Consider the following 16,456-nt stretch of genomic DNA (forward strand, 5'->3'; position numbering starts at 1 on the left):
CTCACCCTTTCTTGACATTCAGGTCTTAGTGTAAATAAAACTGCCTCAGAGAGGCCTCCCCTGACCCCCTCTCACAAATTCCCCATGGCATTTATTACTACCTGGCATCACCTCTCCCCCCAGTACAATGTCGGCTCCCGGAGAGCAGGGGCCTTTGTCTTGTTCTTGCTGTGTCCCTGCCATCCAGAGTAGGACGCGAGCACACAGTAGGCACTCAGTAAATATCAGTGGACAAGGAGTGATGCTCTTGCCAGTGTGATGAGTCCAGACCCTGAGGAGAGGCAGGGAAGGGTATTGGGGGCAGAGGGCAGATAGGAGCCCCAAGGCCCATCCCACACTGTCTGGAAGTCTGATCTGATGCCTGAGAAGGAACTGGGGCCCAAGTCCTAGTGAAGCTGGCTATTTAGTAAATAACCAGGTGTGTGTCCCAAACACAAGAAGCACCCATTGGGAGTCCATCCCAGGTCCTCCCCACCACAGGAAGGCCTGCCCCAGCCATGTGGCCTAAGCTGGAAATCTGAGGAAGGGGGCGGCATATTTGGGCTACAGACAAGAGGCAAGTCATAGAGTGGAGGATGCTGCTGGAAATCCATGAGTCTCCCCAGCGGGTGAAAGCCCACAGAAGCACATAGATCTATCTGGGTTCACCCTGGTCTTGGGAAGCAGAGCCTGGAGTCAGCAGCCTGGGGAGTGAGAAGCAGCCCTGCTCTCTGAATTCTGGCCAGACACAGTGCCATTCTCCCCCACCAGGCCTTCATACAGATTGTGCCAGTACAAGGGCTCAGCAGGCAGTTGGTGGCTAAGAGCAGACTGCCCAGGCTCAGATACCAGCTCCACCACTGCCAAGCTGTGTGTCTCTGAGCAAGTGACTCAACCTCTCTGGGCCTCCATGTCCTCATCTGCAATGGAGGGGAACAAGTCTCTTATGTCCCAGGAATGTCTACACCAGGGGTGGGCAAACTTTTTGACTCGAGGGCCACAATGGGTTCTTAAACTGGACCGGAGGGCCGGAACAAAAGCATGGATGGAGTGTTTTTGTGAACTAATATAAATTCAAAGTAAACATCATTACATAAAAGGGTACGGTCTCTTTTTTCAATAGTTTTATTCATTTCAAACGGGCCGGATTCGGCCCGCGGGCCGTAGTTTGCCCACGGCTGGTCTAGACAATAGAATGAGATGACATTTAAAAGAGTGCATGGCACCCATGGGTCCTCACTACATGTTAGCTGCTGTTATTAATACTTACTGCCATTGTTGCTGCTGCTGCTGCTGTTGAATGAATCAGGGACAAATAAATAAAAGAGGATGCTGGGCAAGTTCCTCTCCTGCCAGAGCAAATGTGCCAGTCTTACTATCTCTGTTAAGTCTTACTTTCTCTAGGGTTGGAGTGGGAGAGTGTAATGGGCTGCCACTGTCTGAGGACACATCTGCCTCTCCTGCTGGACTGGGAGCCTCCAAGAGGACAGGGCCTGGGGCCATCTCAGCCACCCTGTGTGCCCAGCCCTGCCCAGCAAAGGGAACAGGGGGGGGGGGGGGAAGCACAGCTCTGACTGTGGTTGAATGAAAAGATGCCACTTCCTTTACCCAGCTGGGCCCAGGCTGGTGCTCAGAGGTTCAAGGGAGGCTAGTTAGCTCCTCTGGCAGCCCCAGCTTCGAATACCCCTGCCCTCCTGGCCAGGCACAAGAGGGCACAGACACAAAGGGCTCTGTTGGTATCCCTCTCCCCCCAGAGGTGCCCAGGGTGGGAATGAATGCCACAGCAAACCTGAGTGTGGGTGAGTCCGCAGGGACGGGGAAATCAGATTAGACTTCATTCATTCTTCCCTAAGGCAGGGCAGGAAGGAGGGAGAGGGTACAGGCAGAAAAGAGGCTCTGGAGCCCTCCCAGGTCCCCGGAATTCAAGCCGTCCCCTGCCATGCAACTCCCTGATACACACACACACACACACACACACACACACACACACACACACACACACCCACCCTGGACACAGAAGCACAGTCATCTACAGAGACCATATCACAGACTCAGCATAAACATCCAGCTACACAACCACAGGCGCACAGGAACACACACCATGGTCATACAGAAAACTCCCTGAGCAGCCAGGGCCAGCAGCAGTCATGCCAACTCCACAGAGGCAGCGGCTGTAGAGCCTGAGCATGGGAACGGACATGACACCCTGAGCCTCAGCTCCTGCCTCTTGGATATGGGCACCCACAGAGCAAGTCCAAAGGAAATGTGAGGCATCAATGGGAGAAGGTGGGGGAAGCAGTCTTAAAGTGGGGCTGGCTCAGGGGAAGCTCTCAGCATGGAAGGGTCAGACACTAGGAGAGTCACAGCCAGGTCCCTGAAGCACCCATGCACTCAGGACCCTTCCAAAACCACTATAAAGACCCACACACATCCCAGAGGTGCAGGCATTCCTGAAAGAGACCCACAGACACATGTCAATGGCACACACAATACAGACCTGGGCCACCAGCCAGAAGCACAGGCGCATGCATGCACACCTACAATTCCACAGACGGATCGTAACTGCTGGACTTCCCTAGAAAGGCAGACCCAGGACCCCGTACACACACCAGAAACATTCCCCAGGACAGAGTTAGACCATAGACCCACACAAGCCCAGACCCACACACACTATGCAATGAGTCCCCATGGCAGACCCAGGCACAGCCACGGCCAACTCCAGGGTCAGTCACCTAGAGAGGCACAGCCCCTCAGAACCACCCCATGCAAACCAGACCCCAGGAAGGCGCTCCCACTGACATGCTCAGCGACCTGAACTGTGACATGTGGTAAGACCCAGCAAAGACACCTGCCACCAACACAGGAACCCTGCTCCTGGGCCCAGTAAAGGTGTGGCCCCTTGATCACATGCTCACACTGGCTCAGGTGACCAGGCCGCAGGACTACCCTCTTCACACCCAGTGCAGCCCTTCCTTATCCTCCCCTCCTGCCTGAGGCCAGGGCCAGCTCACCTCCACCATCCTCTTCCCTGGGTCCTGGGCCACCCTCACTGGGGTGAGCCACAGACAGAGGCTTCCAGCTGGGAGAGCAGGGAGCAGGTACCAAGGGGGCTCCCCTGGCTCTCCGACACACGCACCCACCAAGGAGAGCTGGCTGGGCTTTGTGCCCCAGCCTCCCTGGCAGTGGGTGGTGACGCTGCCCTGACCTGGCAGAAGTTGAGCTCCCTGTGGCTCCAGCCCACAGGAGGAGGGAGGGGGAGAATGGGAGGGAGAGATAGAAGGAGGCGGAGCTGAGTCTGGAGAGCCTGGGCCACATCACCATCACCACAATGTCCGGCAGAGGGAGGGGCTAGGCAGGGACACAGGCAGAGGAGACTCCAACCACAGCCCTTGCTTCAGAGGGCCAGTACCCCACTAGCACACCCACACCCCCACCTCGGTCCCCAAGGTAGGCTAGATGCCAGGCGTTAGGGAAGCAAGCAGTGCTGCACAGTGCCTAAGAGCAGCTGGCGGGCAGCTAGGTTTGAAACAATGATCCAGGCTGGGGGCAGGACAGAGGGATGGGGCTCTGATATGGAGGGGTGGCTGGAGATCTGGGGCTGGATGTATTCTCTGCTCCCCCCACTTCCAGGCTGTGAATCCAGCAAGAGCTTCGAGAAAAGACAACGAAGGTAGCCTCTCTAGCTCTGCCCCACTCATGCATGAGGACGGGCCTGAGACTTGCAGCCTAACCAGAAGGGGAAGATCTAGTTCATGGTGAAACCCCCACATCGCCATCTCTAGGTGTAGGGCTGGGAGATATGGATGGTGGGAATGGGGAGAGAGAAAGGGCTGTGCCATGCTGGCTCTGTCTTCCAGGATGTGACTAACCCTTCTGAAAATAAGTGGCTCTACTCTTAGCCTTGACACACATTAAGTCATTTTACCTCACTGCTCCCCTCAATGGACAAGTACTTTATCTGGCCCATTTACATTAGAGGAAACTGAGGCAGGGAAGTTGGGCGCCTGCCACCTGTCCCAGTGCCTGTGCCCTAAACCAGCTTTTCTGAGCAGCAGGCTAACTTGTTCAGAACCCCCATTCCAGAACAGGAGAAAAAGGCACTCAGAGAGGGGGATTAAGAAGGGGCCGTGCTGCCCTACCTCACACCCGTTGCCCTTAGATCTCGCTTCCTCTACAAAGCCTTCGCTGGCCCAGGTCAGAGTTCCTGGTGTGAAATTTGTTTGTTTCTGTCTGTCTCACCCATGATAGAGGACTTGGGGGCAGGGGTCGGCTATTAGGTTCATCCCTGTTCACCCTTTGGAGCCTACCACAGGCTGCTCCTGCAGGATGCCCTCCTGGCACGCTAGGCTGGGTCAGGTGCCCCCTCTGGGCCTTATCCCAGTGCTACCACTCCCGGCTGTCACTGTCTCTGAATGTCTGTCTGCCCCACTGGTTCACACATGGGCTGAGCTCCTAGCACATACCAGGCAGGCCGGTTGAAGGCCCTGAGAACTCAGCAATGAACAAACTAGATAAAACTCCCTGCCCTGGGCTTCCTCACTAAAGGGTCCTGTGAGTGACAGGGACCGGGTTCGAGTAGGTGGCTGGGTCCAGGACAGATGCCCAGTTGCTGGTGAGCCCAGTGAGAACAGTGAGCAGCCCAGGCAGACAGGGGGACAGAAACCTGAGCCACTCCCATTCCCCCACAGTGGCCAACTCCCACAGGACTCCCATCACTCAGACCAGGAGGGCCTGGAAATCCCTCAAACCCGCTCCTGTCCATCACCTGTTCAGTAAGCCAGAGGCTCCCAGGGCTACAGCAGGGTAGGTAGGGGACTCCAGAAGTCCCAGATCCCAGGCCACTCCTCCCCCACCAGGGTGGAGCACCTGTCAGGCAGCCACCCAGACATGAGCCAAGGGAGGCGGCTCCTCTAACCTCCCCAAACTGGATAGGCTGGTTTGGGCTCTGGTGGGGGAAGCGAGTAGTGGCCAGCAAAGGGGAGCGAGTTCCTAAGAGGAGGCACAGAGGAGAGAAGCGGAAGGGAGGAAGGAGGGCACACCAAGCCTCTAGAAGTCTCACTGGAAACAAGAGGTTCTCCTGGTGATAGGCCTCAGGGGCCAGGAGAGGTCGTCGAAGTTCCTCTCTCACTGGAACAGATTTTATTATAAACTTTTTAAACATTCCTCAAAATAGGGACTAAACCAGTGAACCCCCATAAAATCTACTACTCAGATTCCCAACTATTAACATTCTGACACATTTGGGCTTCATCTCTGCCCTTTCTTTCTTTCCATCTCAGTGTCTGTCTCTTTATAATGCAGACACATGGTTCAAAAGCCAATGGCACCAGAGGGTAAGCAGTGACAGGATGGCCTCCTGCCCTGTCCTAGCTTGGCCCCGGAAACAACCTCTAGTGGGTTTTGTCCTTTCTGAGAGAGCCTACAAATCCACGTATGTATGCGGGTACACACTTACACTGACACTCTTTAAATGGCAGCACACCACATAGACTATTCTGCACCTGCTTTTTTCAAGAACATTTCTTGGTTCTCCTGTGCTGCTGGCACCAGGAGGAGTTTGGCAGCATCTAGTAAAGGTGAAGACACACACTTGGACCTGGCCAGCGCTCCCCTGGGAGCCTACCACGCAAAATTTGGCCCTTGGGCTCCAGGGACACGTATGGGAAGGTTCAAGAAGCACAATCTGAATCTGCCAGAGACTGGAAACAACACAAATGCTCATCCACAGGAAATGGATAATCAAGTGTGATCTACTGGCTGCATGGAATAGTACACAAGAGTGACAAGGAATGACCATAGCTGCATGTGCACGAATAGCAAAACGATGCTAACAAAAGAAGTGAGACATAAAACACATCCTAGGATTTTGTCCAGAAAAAGTCTGAAACCATACGAAATGAAATACACTGTTTAGGGATCTATACAGAGGGGGTAAAACCAAAGAGAAAAGCAAGGCCGTGAGTGACTGCTTCGAAAGTGAGGAAAGGGGCTGCCACTGGGGCGGGAGGGCCTGGGGAGGCAGGGGCTATGTAGGTCTTCCCTTAATAATAATTGATTATGCTACGTCTTTATGCTTTATTCACTTTCCATCATGTATACTAACAATTTATATTATTTTAAAATGTTATTATATTTATTGTTATTTATAGTTTATCTATTTTGTTTATTAATAAAAACCTTATTATAACTTAATAGAAAAAATATATACAGTATATCTTAGTCTTCCCACGCCTTGATCTCCACAAAGCGCAGCCCTGCATGGAAGGGCCAAGGTGCCTTGAACCAGTCACCACCGGTGGTTTCCAGCCTTGGTGGTTTCCAGCCTTGAGCTCTTACAAACAGTGCAGCAATGACAACCACGTACAGATGTCATTTCACAGGTGTGCCTGTGGGTCAAATGTCTAGAAGTGAAACTGCAGGCAAAGCTCAGCACTGCCAAGTTGTCCAGTGTGAGGGCCTCACAGCCCATGGGATTGTCAAACTCCTTGCCAGTCAGATAGGTGAAGCTGTCCCCTCAGCCTAGTTGTCATCTGCTTTTTTTCTGCTTAGCAGGCTGCACATCCTTTCACAAGAGTCAGAATTCCTTTTCTGCTGAGTATCTCTTCTAAGTCATTGCCTATTTCTCTGCATGGGCAGGGAGAGCTTTGTAAACCTGATGTCCCGCACCTTACTTACTGTGGCCAGCACAGCTAAAGCTACCTCCTCCCCGGGTTCCCCAGGCTCTTGCCACATCTCGGTCCCATTTCCCAACACACTCCTCCTCCAGTCATCAGCTCCAGCAGCATGCAGCTTCCTTCCCACATTCATGGATTCCACCAATAGAAGTCCAATGCGTGTCCACCATGTTCTGCACAGGCTGGGGAGGGGGTGCAGCATGGTCCTTGCCCTGTGGGGCTTAGAGTCAAAAATCACACAAATTAAATGTGAAATTCAGCTGAGACTCACAGGCTGGAGGGACAGGGGTGTGGTGGAGCCAGGCCATGGGTGAGCCAGAGGGCCTGCATTTGGAAGATGTAACTCTAGCTGCCTTGTCTGTGGAGGACGGAACTAAGGGGGCCAGAGAGGTGTGAGGACACGTGACAAGAGCGCATCACTGCTCCAGCAACTGATGAAGGTAGTCAAGAAGGTTGGACATGAAGAGAGGAGGACAGACAGAGCTATGTCTGCCAAGAAAAAGCAAGGCTCGTTGATAAGGGGACTGAGGACAAGGCAGGTGCCAAGGGTGACTCTGAAGCTGGGTAAACCATAGTGCCATTTTCCACACAAGGGAGCCTGAGAGAGGCTCCAAAACTGCCAGGCCCAGGCCCTAGAACAGCTCCATTTTGAAAAAGATGAATAAAGTGGGAGGACTCACTGTCTCTAATATTAAGGCCTAAAAGATAGCTACAGTAATCAGGAGTGTGGATAAACACATAGATCAGTAACCAGAGAGAGGACGCAGAAACAGATCCACACAAATATACCTAACATTTTAAAACACTGATATTTTTCACTGTGTTAAAACATACCTAATACTTATCACTTTAGCTGTATGTAACATGGATAATTCCATGACATTAAATACATTCACAATGTCGTGTAATCACCATCACTGTCTTTACCCAAAACTTTAATGCAAATCCTGTATACATTAAACAATAGCTCGCCATCCTCTCCTCCTCAGCCCCTGGTAAATTCTATTCCATTTTCAGTCTCTATGAATTAGCCTATTCTAGGCAAATTATGTAAATGGATTCTTGCATTATTTCTTCTATGGTTGGCTCATTTCTTTTTTGTTTCCTTAATATGTTACTGGTTACAGAGAGAGGAAGGGAGAAGGAGAGAGGGAAACATCAATGATGAGAGAGAATCATTGATCGGCTGCCTCTTTCCTGCACATCCTCTATAGGGGACCAAGCTCGCAACCCAGGCATATGCCCTGACCTGGAATCTAACCATGACTTCCTGGTTCAAGGGTTGACACTCAACCACTGAGCCACATGTTTGGCTCATTTCACTTAGTATAATGTTTTCAAAGTCCATTCATATTGGTAGCATATATCAAAATTTCCTTCTTTTTTTTTTTTTTTTAAAAAGAATAGTTTTGTTTGTTTTGTTTTTGTATTACTCTTCACCTGAGGATATTTTTCCATTGCTTTTAGATAGAATAGAAAAGAAGGAGGGGTGGAGAGAGAGAGAGAGAGAGAGAGAGAGAGAGAGAGAGAGAGAGAGAGAGAGAGAGAGAGAAAACACACCAATGTGAGAGAGACACATTGATTGGTTGCATCCAGCATGACCAGGGCAGAGAACAAACTGCAACTAGGTTCATGCCCTTGACTGGGAAATGAACCCGCAACTCTGCAGTGCCCAGGTTGGTGTTCTAACCACTGAAATACCAGCCAAGGCTAAAGAATAGTTTTTATTGGTTTCTGGAAAGAAACATCAATGTGAGGCTGCAACACTGATAGGATGCTTCCTGTACACCCCCTACTTGGGATTGAAAACCTAGCCCAGCCATGTGCTCTGACCGGAAATGGAACAGGAAACCTCCTGGTGCACAGGATGTCACCCAATTAACTGAGCAAGACCGGCCAGGTCTCCTTCCTTTTACATGACTGAATAATATTCTACAATTTGTGTATCTATGTATTTTATTTCTTTAAAATCTTTATTGTTGGGCCTAACCAGTTTGGCTCAGTGGATAGAGTGTCGGCCTGCAGACTGAAGGGTCCTGGGTTCGATTCCTATCAAGGGCAGGTACCTTGGTTGCAGGCACATCCCCAGTGGGGAGTATGCAGGAGGCAGCTGATCGATGATTCTCTCTCGTCGATGTTTCTAACTCTCTATCCCTCTCCCTTCCTCTCTATGAAAAATCAATAAGATATATTTTTTAAAAAATTTTAAAAAAAGAAAATCTTTACTGTTGAGAGTATTACAGATGTCCCCCTATTTTCCCCTCTTTGCCTCCCTTCACCCAATTCCTGCCCCATCCCTTCACCATCTTACTATCTGTGTCTATAGTTAAGGTATTTGGTTAATCTCTTCCTACCACTCTCCACCGCCCCTCCCCCCTTTTCCTCTGAGATTCGTCAGTCTGTCCAATGCTTCCTCTGACTCTATTTTACTCACCAGTTTATTTTGTTCATCAGATTTCTTGTTCATTTATTTTGATTTTTAGATTCTATTGTTGATATATATTTGTTGCCATTTTATTGTTCATAATTTGTATCTCTTCCTCTTCTTCTCCTTCTCCCTCTTCTTAAAGAATACCCTTAAACATTTCATGTAATACTGGTTTGGTGGTGATGAATTCCTTTAGCTTTTTCTTGTCTGTGAAGATATTTATCTGACCTTCAATTCTAAACGATAGCTTTGCTGGGTAGAGTAATCTTGATTGCAGTTCCTTGCTAGTCATCACTTTGAATATTTCTTGCTACTCCCTTCTGGCCTGCAAAGTTTCTGCTGAGAAATCAGCTGACAAGTTGTATGGGCGCTCCCTTGTAGGTGACTAACTGCTTTTTTCTTGCTGCTTTTAAAATTCTTTGTCTTTAGCCCTTGACATTTTAATTATGTGTCTTGGTGTAGGCCTCTTTGGATTCCTCTTTTTTGGGATTCTCCGTGCTTCCTGGACTTGTAAGTCTATTTCTTTCACCAGGTAGGCAAAGTTTTCTGTCATTATTTCTTCAACTAGGTTTTCAATATCCTGCTCTCTCTCTTCTTCTTCTGGTACCTCCGTAATGCGAATGTTGGAACACCTGCTGTTGTCCCAGAGGCTCCTTACTCTATCTTCATATTTTTGGATTCTTTTTGTTGTTGTTCTTCTGATTGGGTGTTTTTTGCTTCCTTATATTCCAAACCCTTGATTTGATTCTCGGAATCCTCTACTCTACTATTGAATCCCAGTAAGTTATTCCTTATTTCAGTTAGTGTATGCTTTATTTCTGACCGGTCCTTTTTCATGTCCTTGACATTCTCACTAAGATTTTTGAAAGTCTCATGAAGATTCTTAAGCAACCTTATAACCATGGTTTTGAATTCTGTATCCAGTAGTTTGCTTGCTTACTTTCTTTCATTTGTGACATGTTTCTTTGCACATTTTGGCTGCTTCTCTGTGTTTGTTTCTATGTATTAGGTAGAGTTGCTATGTCTCCTAAAATTGGTAGAGTGGCCTTGTGTAGTAGATATCTTGTAGGGCCCATTGGCTCAGCCTCCCCAGTCTTCTGAGCCGGGCACTCTTGGTGCACCCCTGTGTGGGCTGTGTGCAGTCTTGTACTTAAGCCTTAACTGCTTTTGGCAACTCTGGGAGGCCAATTAGCTGTGAGGACCAGCTGTGGCTACAGTGGGAGAGCTGCTGTGCAGGAAACACCCCAATGGAGCAGGATTTGCTTCAGTGGGGCTTTGGTGCTCACTGAGTCTGCCCCTTGAGTGCGTCGCTTGTGGATGTGTAGAGTTGTAATCTGCTATAGTCTGAAGCTGCCCACCAGGCGCACTGGCTCTAGGACCTCCAGGGAGATGCAAAGTCAGCCACTGCCTGGGGCCACCTAACAGGAGCTATAGAGGGATCTACATATGGCTGCTATTTTCTATTTGTAGTGGGCTTGGATGTGCCCAGGCAAGGCCCAGCTGGGAAGTAAGGAAGGCTGGTGCTAGTGCTGGGGTTGGGCCTTTTATTTCAGCTCAGGCTGAAGCCTGAGCCAGGACAGGCCATTCATATGGAAAAGCTGCTGCAAACTTGGGCAGGGCTGCAACTTGGTTGGGGCAGGGTGTCAGGGAATACCCATGATACAGCAAACAGTGTGGTCTAGGCTGATGGAGACTCAGATATGGCTGTCAGTCAGCCCTGCGAAAGAGGAGTTTCCAGTACAGGAGCAATGACCCCTGTGAGCAACCCCATCTGGGAGAAAGCCACCCCAAGTTCCTGCCCCAATGCCAGACAACCCACTTCCTCCCCATATGTGTTTGTGTTCCCCAAAGCCACCCGTACTGAGAGTCCGAGTACGTTTGTGCCCAGCCCGTTAAATGGAACACTTGGGTCTCCAGCAGCCTTGGTGTCACTCAGCCACAAACTACTGTTTTTACAGCCCATAGTTGTGGGTACTCCTCTTCCCAGCTCTGGAACCCTGTGCTGGAGGTCTGGTGTGGGTCTGGGACTCCTTGTTCCTCATGGGTGGCCTCCACAAAGATGATCTCCCTCCTGATTAAAAAAAGCGGCACACATGGGTGCCAGTCCTGGTCTGTGCCTCCGCCCCTCCTACCAGTCTCAATGTGCTTTCTTATTTACTTCTCCAGTTGTAGGACTTCCATTCAATCAGCTTTCAGGTGGTTCTGAACGATGGCTGTTTAGTATTTTAGTTGTAATTTTCATGTGGTTGTGAGAGGCAATGAGTACAGGCATTTACCTATGCCGCCATCTTGATTCTTCTGTGTATTCATTTATTTGTTAATAGACACTTAAACCTTTTACTTTTTAGCTACTGTGAATAATGCAACTATGAACACTGGTATACAAATATCTGTCCAAGTCTTTTGGACTTATACCTAGGATTGGAATTGCTATGGTAGTTCTGTATTTAACCTTTTAAGAAATGACTGAACTGTCTTCCACAGTGGCTACTCCATTTAATATTCCTACCAGCAATGCATGGTAGGAATATTACATCCTCACCAATATTTGTTATTTTCCTATTTTTTAAATAATAGCCATCTTGGTAGGTGTAAACGGGTATCTTACTCTGGTAACTTATTTTTTTTACAAAGAAGCATAAGCAATTCAATGAAGAAAAGTCAACATTTTCAACAAATGGTGCTAGAACAACTAGATATCAATATGCAAAAAATAAATAAATAAGGGACCCTGATCCAAACCTTACAATTTGCACAAATATTAATTCATTAAGGATCACAGAGCTAAATGTAAAATGTTAAAAGTATAAAACTTTTAGACAACAAATAGGTGAATCTTCAGAATCTAGGGCTAGGTGCAGAGTTCTTAAACATGACACCAAAAGCAAGATCCATAAAAGGAAATTTTAATCAATTACACCTCATCAAAATTAAAAAAAACGTCTGTTTTGCAAAAGCCCATGTGAAGAGGATAAAAAACTAAAAACTGGGAGAAAACATTTACAAACTCCTTATCTGGCAAAGGAGTAATATCTAGAAGAGACAAAGAACTCTCAAAACTTAGTTTAAAAAACACACAAAAAACCCCAAACAATCCAATTAACAAATGGACAGAAGACAGGAAGAGACACTTCACCAAAGAGGATGCACAGATGACAGATAAGCACTTGAAAGGGTGTTCAACATCATTAGCCATTAGGGAAATACAAATTAAAGCCACAGTGAGTTATCATTACACACCTATTATACCAGCTAAAGTGAAAAATAGTGACAACAACAAATGCTGGTGGGGATGCAGAGAAACTGGATTGCCCATGCATTGCATTGCTGGTGGGGATGTAAGATGGTGCAGCCACACTAGAAAACAATGTGGCGGTTTCTTTAAACATGCAGCTACCATACCACCCAGCAGCTGCACTTCTGGGTATTTGTCCCTGAGAAATGAAAATTTACATTCACACATAATCCTGTATGTGGCTGTTTATAGCAGCTTTATTTTCATCACCCTAAACTATAAACAACCCAGATGTCCTTCAATGGGTGAATGGTTAAACAAACTGTGGTACATTCATATCAAGGGAATGAATTCAGGTACTTATCTCCAGAGAATATACTTAGTGAAAAAAAGTCAACCCCAAAAGGTTACATATAGCATGATTCCATTTATATAACACTAAGGGCCCAATGCACAAATTCGTACACCTTGAAAGAAACTGTGGGCCGTGAGGCTGTGGTGGGCCGAGGGAGGGTCTTGGCCCATCCTCTGCGCCCCTGCCCGAACCCCCAGTCCCCTGTCTGCCGGCAGCTCTGCTCCCGCCACCGCTGCTCCCACACACTGACGGCACAGAGAGATTGGGCCGGCACCAGTAGTGGGTGTGAGTGGGGCCGGCGCCATCAGTGGGTGTGAGCGGTGGCTGCTGCCCTGATCGCCCCTCGGGAGCAGGGGGAGGAGGAGAAGCCCTCAGGAGCGATCGGGGCTGGCAGCCGCTGCTCACATCCGCCGATGACGCCAAGCAATCGAGGCCAGCGCCAGGCACCAGCAGCGGGTGTGAGCAGTGTCTCTGGCACTGGCAACAGGTGCAAGTGCCGGGCGGGCGGGACCACAGTGCACAGAGGCAAAGGATTTTCAGTAGCCACCAGAGGCTCGCCCTGATGACAGCGACAGGTGCCCCGCCTTGTTCTGGCATCCCCGCTCACCTGCTCCACTATCCTGCTGCGGTCAATGCCCACCCCCTGGTGGTCAGCATATGTCATAGCAACCGATTGTTCGGCTGTTTGGTCTATTTGCATATTAGGGTTTTATATATATATACTAGAGGCCTGGTGCACGATTCATGCACCAGTGGTATCCCTCGGCCTGGCCTGAGCCCTCCCACAATCTGGGACCCCTCGGGGGGTGTCAAACGGCTGGTTTCTGCCGGATCCCTGCAGGCCAGGCTGAGGGACCCCACCGGTGCACGAATCTATGCACCAGGCCTCTAGTATACATATAAGATCTTTGGTTAGTCTCTTTCTGCCCTCTCCCCTCCCCTCTTCCCTCTGAGATTCATCAGTCTATTCCATGTTTCTTTTCTTTCTTTTTTTTTAAATATATTTTATTGATTTTTTACAGAGAGAAAGGGAGAGGGATAGAGAGTTAGAAACATTGATGAGAGAGAAACATTAATCAGCTGCCTCCTGCACACCTCCCACTGGGGATGTGCCCACAACCAAGGTACATGCCCTTGACTGGAATCGAACCTGGAACCCTTGAGTCCACAGGCCGACGCTCTATCCATTGAGCCAAACCGGTTAGGGCTATTCCATGTTTCCATGCCTGTGCGTTGAGCATCTGCCCCCTGGTGGTCAGTGTGCATCATAGCTACAGGTCAAATGGTCACTTAGGCTTTTATATATATACTAGAGGCCTGGTGCACGAATTTGTGCACGGGTGGGGTCCCTTGGCCTGGCTGCCAATTGCGGCTCACCAGCTAGGGGGAGGGACCGTGGGAGGTTGGCCAGCTGCAGGAGGTTGGCTGTGGGAGCACACTGACCACCCAGCCGGCTGGGAGGAGGGACTGTGGGAGGTTGGCCAGCCATGGGAGGTTGGCTGTGGGAGCGCACTGACCACCAGGGGGCAGCTCCTGCGGTGAGCATCTGCCCTCTGGTGGTCAGTCAGTGTCACAGCAACTGGTCGTTCGGTCGACCGGTTGTAATGGTCTCTTAGGCTTTTATATATATATAGATATAGATAGATTCTTGAAATGACAGAATTATAAAAACTGGGAATAGACAGATAAGTGGTTGCCAGGAGTTAGGGACAGGCCAGGGAGGGGATGTAGCTATAAAAAGGCATCAGGAGGAATCTTTGTGATAAAATGTTCTGTATTTTGACCATATCCACATCAATATCCAGGTTGTGTTCTTGTACTAACTATAGACTTGCCAAATGTTGCCACTGGGAAAACTGGGTAAAGGGCACAAGGACTCTCTCTGAATTATTTCTTACAACTGCATGTGAATCAACAATTAACTCAAAATTTTTAATTAAAAATAATTTTATTAAAAATGCCAACCCCTTTCCCAACTTTTAGCCTTTGAATATGCTGTTCATGCTCCTTAAAACAGCCTTCCACACACTAACTTCTGTTCCTCTTCCAGCCAGTTGCTCAGATGTCTCCTACTCCAGGAAGCCTCCCTGATTTCCTAGGCTAGAGCTGGGACACTCTGGACTGTGCTTTCCGCAAGGTGACTCTAGAATGTCACTGCCTCAAGTTCCATGAAGGTAGGACTTTGGGCTATCAGGCCACCAGCCTGTCTCAGGCATCAGCCAGCCCAGGGATGAACTCAGTGAGTATCTACAAAATGAATGAGTGAATGGCAATAATGACAATAATATTGAGAACTAGGATTCATTAAGAGGTTTCTATGTGCTAGCTCTCTTTTGAGTGCTTTACATAGATGAAATAACCTTTATACAATCTGATTTTATAAATGGGGGAACAGGCCAAAGGGTTAAGGGTGCCACATGCCCAAGGTCACCCAACTAGTAGATGGCAGAGCCAGGTGGCAAACCCAGGCTTCCAGATCCAGAGCCTTTGATAATAATCTCCAACCCAGAGGGCCTCTCCATGAGCTGCTAGATGAGATCACTAAACAGAGCCCTCAGGAGAAGCCAAAGAGAAGAGACCCTCCCACCTCAACCCCCAATCTATTCCCACATGGAGGGAGTGCCTCAGCTTTCTCTGGACAGATCCCAGGTGATAACCCATTTTTACCTTACAGATGCTCAGGGGTAGCCCCTTACACATCAAGGACCTGTAACTGAATTCCATTTGGTGACCTGCAAAGCTAGCAGTGCTCCCCACCCCCCAAAATGCTCACTTTCACTTGGAGGCAATGCCAGGCTGGGGTGGGGGCTGTGGGCCTAGGACAGACGAGCCCCAAGTGCCCTCCTGAGTTCCAGCAGGGCAGGCTGCTTTTATCTGCTGGGGTGAAGGGGGGCGCCTCTGATCAATGCTGGATGTATCCCTATTGGTACGGAACTTCATTTATCCACCCAGAGAAACCTCAAGAGCAAAATATTGAGAGCAAGCTGCAGCCAAGTACTGGTAGCCTGGGATCATTTACACCGTTTTAAAACCTGGAGAATCATCCAGTATACTATTTAGGGAAGCCCAGGGAGGGACCACAGTGAGGCTCTTGGGTACCTGGGGGAAGGCATCTGGAGGACTTTAATCATAGCAAGAGTGTTTTCTCTCCTAGCTGCGCATCAGGCCTGAGGGGGTTCATCAGGTGATTCTCTATTCTCCTAGGACATCTGAAATCTTTCATAATTCACAAAAAGAGGTAATAATTAAAAGAAGAAAAGATTATTGCATTTATTTGATAATGCTAGAAAGAGCACATGAAGGAGGGGGCTTTTAGGGCATTGGCGATGCTTGTCTTCATCAGGTTGTCAACAGATGAGTGTTTGCTTTATAATTAGTCATTAAACTGAACAGGGAGGTTCTATACACTTTTATATACACGTCATATTTTACACTCCCATGCAGGAAACACCAGTGATAGCAATTCTGACAGCTGGCAGCTCCATCTACACATGCAGCTTCATCTACACATGCATGTGTGCGCTGGCTCTCTCTCTCTCTCTTTTTTTAATATTTTATTGATTTTTTACAGAGAGGAAGGGAGAGAGATAGAAACATCGATGAGAGAGAAACATCGATCAGCTGCCTCCTGCGCATCTCCTACTGGGGATGTGCCCGCAACCCAGGTACATGCCCTTGACCGGAATCGAACCTGGGACCTTTCAGTCTGCAAGCCGACGCTCTATCCACTGAGCCAAACCGGTTTCTGCTGCGCTGGCTCTCTTATTTTTTATAATATACTAGAG

At 48.8% G+C, this 16,456-nt stretch overlaps 1 protein-coding gene across 6 annotated transcripts in view; it reads right to left on the reverse strand.

Annotated features, from left to right (window-relative positions):
• Positions 1–16,456, reverse strand: part of PAK4 (p21 (RAC1) activated kinase 4) — a 52,110-nt gene that overhangs the window by 18,146 nt on the left and 17,508 nt on the right. For 2 of the 6 annotated variants that reach the window (XM_059666609.1, XM_059666606.1), the window contains exon 1: positions 2,991–3,184. The exons of the other annotated variants lie outside the window; for them this stretch is intronic. The gene's annotated coding sequence lies outside the window, so the exon portion shown is untranslated. Of the gene's footprint in view, positions 1–2,990; positions 3,185–16,456 lie in introns of those variants that run through there. 6 annotated transcript variants of the gene reach the window in all.

This window comes from Myotis daubentonii, chromosome 15 (assembly GCF_963259705.1).
Source record: "Myotis daubentonii chromosome 15, mMyoDau2.1, whole genome shotgun sequence".
NCBI lineage: Eukaryota > Metazoa > Chordata > Mammalia > Chiroptera > Vespertilionidae > Myotis > Myotis daubentonii.